The sequence below is a fragment of the Heptranchias perlo genome, unplaced genomic scaffold (genome assembly GCF_035084215.1).
Source record: "Heptranchias perlo isolate sHepPer1 unplaced genomic scaffold, sHepPer1.hap1 HAP1_SCAFFOLD_62, whole genome shotgun sequence".
NCBI lineage: Eukaryota > Metazoa > Chordata > Chondrichthyes > Hexanchiformes > Hexanchidae > Heptranchias > Heptranchias perlo.
The window spans coordinates 2,728,754-2,734,117 of NW_027139644.1; the positions used below are offsets into that span (position 1 = coordinate 2,728,754).

At 47.3% G+C, this 5,364-nt stretch overlaps 1 non-coding gene across 1 annotated transcript; it reads left to right on the forward strand.

The window, feature by feature from the left end:
- The first annotated feature begins 454 nt into the window (after positions 1-454).
- On the forward strand, positions 455-527 carry trnam-cau (transfer RNA methionine (anticodon CAU)). Its single transcript has one exon. It is a non-coding gene; the product is annotated as a tRNA-Met (tRNA).
- The last annotated feature ends 4,837 nt before the right edge of the window (positions 528-5,364 follow it).

The following is a 5,364-nucleotide window of genomic DNA, read 5'->3' on the forward strand; positions in this document are numbered from 1 at the left end:
AAAGCGGCCTTGAGCTCAATACCGCTGACTCCAAAAGCACGCTCACTATTTTGAGCCGGAGTCAAACCAATGATTTAATAGCGATTTTGCTTTCAAGTTTTTATCTCTACAAGTTTTCCGCACTACCAGCTGAGCGATCGAAGGGAAGCAGCAAAGATTGCTCTCTTTGGTGATTGTTCACTGTGCGCCTTTTGACACTCCCGGACTTGTGGATTCAAGTGTGCATGACCGAGACTGACTCGGTACCTGCTCATACCGTAGCGCTGTGGGAGTGTGAGCTGCTACTTGCTCGTCCAGTGGAGCAATGGGTAACGTGTCTGATCAGGGTTCAGAAGTTTGTTGGTTCAATTTCGACCTGGATGGATGGTTTTTGCAAACTGTCGATCAGTTTATGACTTTACAACTTGCAAACTGTCCTAGTTGGTAATGCTGCCTGGCGAGTCCGCTATCAAGTGCCTTCTTAGCGCAGTAGGTAGCGCGTCAGTCTCATAATCTGAAGGTCCTGAGTTCGATCCTCAGAGAAGGCATCGCCAAGCTTTTCTTTCCCTCTCTGACCTCATCTTTCCATAAAACCAAAATCAAGAATTTTTGCTTCCTGCAGCACACCAAAAGATTTGCTGCCCCTTGACCTCTCTGTACCGTAGCACGCAGTGAAGCTTAAGAAGTACATGGACCATGGGCTCGCTGAAAACTGACGCCACTTTTGTTTCTGGACAATTGACCCAAGTCAAAAGGTGAGTGGAGAATGCAAGAATCGATCCTGCTAACTCTCACGTGCTCAGAGAGCACTCGACCGGAATCATAGAATGATTACAGCACGAAAGGAGGCCATTCGACCCATCGAGTCCGCTCCGGCACCATGCAAGAGCAATCCAGCTAGTCCCACCCCCGCCCCATCCTCGAAGCCCTGCATTTTTTTTTATCCTTTCCATGATTGATTCACCCCCTCGAGCAGTGCATTCCAGATCCTAACCACTCCCTGTGTAAAAACGTTTTTCCTCATGTCACTTTTGGTTCTTTTGCCAATCAACTCAAATCTATGTCTTCTGCCCCTTGACCCTTCCGCCAATGGAAACTGTTTCTCTCTATATACTGAGTCTGGACCCTTCATGGTTTTGAAAATCTCTATCAAATCTCCTCGCAACCCTCTCTGTGCCAAGGCGAACATACCCAGCTTCTCCAGTCTATCCACGTAACTAAAGTCCCTCACCCCTGGAATCATTGTAGTAAATCTCTTCTGCACCCTTTCTCAGGCCGTCACATCTTTCCTAAAATGCGGTGCCCAGAAGTAGACACAATACTCCAGTTGTGGCCGAACCGGTGTTTTATAAAGGTTCATCATGACTTCCATACTTTTGTCGTCTACTTATGAAGCCCAAGATCCCGTGTGCTTTTTAACCACTTTCTCAACCTGCCCTGCCACCTTCAATGATTTGTGCACATACACCCACAGACCTCTCTGTTCCTGTACCCATTTTAGAGTGTGCCCTCTAGATTATATTGCCTCTCCTGTTTATTCCTACCAAAATGCATCACTTTGCATTTTTCTGCGTTAATTTTCGTCTGCCACATGTCCGCCCATGCAACCAGCGTGTTTATATCTTCTTGAAGTCCATCACTGTCCTCCTCACTGCTTACTACCCTTCCAAGTTTTGTGTCATCTGCAAATTTGGAAATTGTGCCCTGTACACCCAAGTACGAGTCATTAAGATATATCAAGAAAAGCAATGGTGCCAGCACCGACTCTATACCTCCCTCCAGTCCGAAAAAACAACCGTTCACCATTACTCTCTGTTTTCTGCACCTTAGGCAATTCTGTATCCATGTTTCTGCTGCGCCCTTTATTACATATTTCAGATTGTTCCTTGCAAATTGCCATTCACAGTAGTTGCTCCGCACTCGCCTCCAAGCAGCTCCACGACCAGCAGAGAAATCTTGCGTTGGGTTTGACCCCCTGAAAACAATCAATACTTTACTCCAATCGGCGGTATCGGGCATCAGCAAGTGAGCAACAGCAGAACGGGAAGCCACAGTAATCGTGAATGTTGCTGAGAAGAGCCCGAGCCTGCAAAAGGCAGACGAGGTCACCGCGAAGGAACAGCGGCCTCGAGCTTGAGGGAGCAACGAGAGCCCTGTCTGTCTCTCTGACTTACTGATGGAAGACTTTTTTTCGACTGAAAGCAGTTTGAAGTGTTGTTGCTCAAATGCACTCCCTGTTCGTGAGCAGAGGCAAATGCTCGATCAAAACAGCCGTGCTCGGGCAGACACAGAAAGCTTTCAGGTTTGAGAAAGGAAAAGAGGTGTCCTGTGCCTCAGCACCAACATGTTAAGCAGTCGACTGCCTGTAAAGTTGAGAAAGCGGCCTTGAGCTAGTTGCTACTTACTCCAAAAGCACGCTGGCTTCTTCCAGCCAGAATTAAACCAGCAAACTAAGGATGACTTTGCTTTGTTTTCGACTACAGTCCTCTGCACTACCAGCTGAGCCATCGAAGGAAAGCTGCAAAGATTGCTCTCTTTGGTGATTGTTCACTGTGCGCCTTTTGGCGCTCCCGAAGTTGTGCAGTCAAGTGTGCATGACCGAGACTGACTCGGTACCTGCTCATACCGCAGCGCTGTGGGAGTGTGAGCTGTTACTTGCTCTCCCCACCCTGGGCCAGTGCCGCAATGGGGAACGTATCTAACGACAAATCAGAAGATTGTAGGTTTGATTTCTAACTGGCTCGAAGGTTTCTGCACCCTTTGTTATTACAAAATATACTTTACTTCATAAAATTTAAGAATCCACATAGTTCAAACTAAATACCACAATTTCAAAGCAATACAATTCAAAATAATACAAAACAGATCGTACACAATATATACCCAATATTACAATTCAAACAAAGTACATATTTTATAATACAATTTGACCAATATAAGGTGGGATGGCCTTACGCGGTTCCCTTTCTCCATAGATCCTTTGTGTAAGCCGCACCTCGCTTCAGTGCATCCCGCAGCAGGTACTCCTGAACCTTGGAGTGCGCCAATCAGTAACACCCGGTCGTGGACAACTCCATCCGGTGGAAAGCCATCAGGATTTGGCTGGACCAAAGGGACTCCTTCACCGAGTTGATGGTCTTCCAGCAGCAGTTGATATCTATCTCGGTGTGCGTCCCGGGGAAGAGCCCATAGAGCACAGCGTCCTGTTTCACCGAGGAGTTGAGAATGAACCGTGACAGATACCAACGCATCTCTCTCCACAACTTCGTTGTGAAGGGACAGTCCATCAGGAGGTGGATGATGGTCTCGCAATGCTGCAGCCTCGAGGGCAGCTCGCGGTGGTGCTGAGATTCCGTGCATGTTGGAAGGACTGCACTGGAAGGGCCTTTCTCACCACCATCCAGGCCAGATCCCGGTGCCTGTTCGTCAGTTCCGGCGATCGGACGATCTGCCATGTGGCATCGGCAGTCTGGTGGAGGAACTGCCCGTTCGGATCCACCCCCTCCTTTCCCTGCAGGTCACCCAGAACGTTCCGTGCCGACCACTGTCTGAGGGCTTTGTGGTCAAAGGGGTTCCTCCTCAGGGACTTCTCCACCTGGGACAGGTGGTGGGGGATGGTCCAGCTGGACGGGGCGTCCTGCATCTGCTCGGCCAGCGAAGAACCTGAGCGCGCGGTGATTTTTCCACAAGCTCAGCCTCTTCTCAGCATCATTCCTGATTACTAAGGCTTCCAGTTCCGCTGTTCTGGGGAGTGAGGTGGGTCAAACAGAGCAAGTTTCAATGGGGGAACATTTAGGGAACAATGATCATAGTATCACGAGGTTTCGATTAGTTATGGGAAAGGAGAAGGAGCAATCTAAATACTTAATTGCAGGAGTGACAATTTCAGTGGGTTGAGATCGGATCTGGCCCGGGTAAATTGGAATCAAAGATTGGCAGGCAAAACTGTAATTGAACAATGGGTGGCCTTTAAAAAAGAGATGGTTCGGGTATGGTCTTGGTACATTTTCACGAGGGGGAAAGGTAGGTTAACCAATGGCCGATCTCCCTGGATGACGAAAGAGATAGAGAGTAAGATGAAGCAGAGAAAGGGGGCGTCTGACAGATATCAGGTTGATAATACAAGTGAGAACCAGGCTGAATATAGAAATCTCAGAGGAAAAGTGAAAAAGGAAATAAGAGGGGCAAAGAGAGATTATGAGAATAGGTGAACAAAAAGGGAATCCAAAAGTCTTCGACAGGCATATAATTAAAAATGGAAAGGAAGAAGAGGGGTAGGTCCGATTAGGGACTAAAAAGGAGATTTACGCATGGCTGCAGGGGGCATGGCTGAGGCACTAAATAAGTACTTTGCATCTGTCTTTAACAAGGAAGAAGATGCTGCCAAACTCACAGTAAAAGGGGAGGTAGTTGAGTTAATGGAAGGGCCAAAAATTGATAAAAAGGAGGTAATAAAAGGGCTGGCTATGCTTAAAGTGGATAAGTCACCTGGTCCAGATGGGATGCATCCCAGGTTGCTGAGGGAACTAAGGGTGGAAATTGCTTAGTTACTGGCCATAATCTTCCAATCATCCTGAGATACGGAAATGGTGCACGACCACTGGAGAATTGCAAATTTTACACCCTTGTTCAAAAAAAGGTGTCAGGATAAACCCATCAACTGCAGGCTAGTCAGTTTAAACTCGGTGGTGGGGAAGCTTTTAGAAAAAAGTAATCCGGGACAAAATTAATACCCACTTGGACAAGTGTGGATTAATTAAGGGGCTAATTGGATAGCCCTTTCAAATAGCTGGCACAGGCACAGTCGGCTGAATGACCACCTCTTGTGCCGTACCTGCTATGAACATATGAAACTATGAACAACAACTTCAACGCCATAAACCTGAAACAAAATGGCAGCCAGTAAGGAAGCAATCTTACTGAGGGGCAAGCTGAACATCTTACTGAGGTGCAAGGAGGCCAACTTACTGAGGGGCAAGGCAACCAACTTACCGGCGGGCAAGGGGGCAATGTCAAACAAATTGGCCGACATGAAGCTGAAACCAAATGGCCGCCCTGATCCTGAAACAAAATGGCCACCAGTAAGACAGCCATCTTACTGAGGGGCAAGGTGGAGCTTGTTATGGTGAGAGACACGGAGAGATTTCGTTTGTTGTTCCTGTTAAATCCCTGTTGCACTATGGTTAACGATACAAACTGAGTGAGAATGGCACGAGCTGGTGTTTAACACAAAGACAGCGGTGCAGTGAGGGAATTAAACACCAAAACGTGAACTTCTGCAAAAAATGGATTAACATTTGATTATTCGGACGTAATGGTTACCGAGAAGGTGAGACCAGACATTTGGAGGAAAGGTCCAATTAACCATTTTGTGTAGCGAATAAA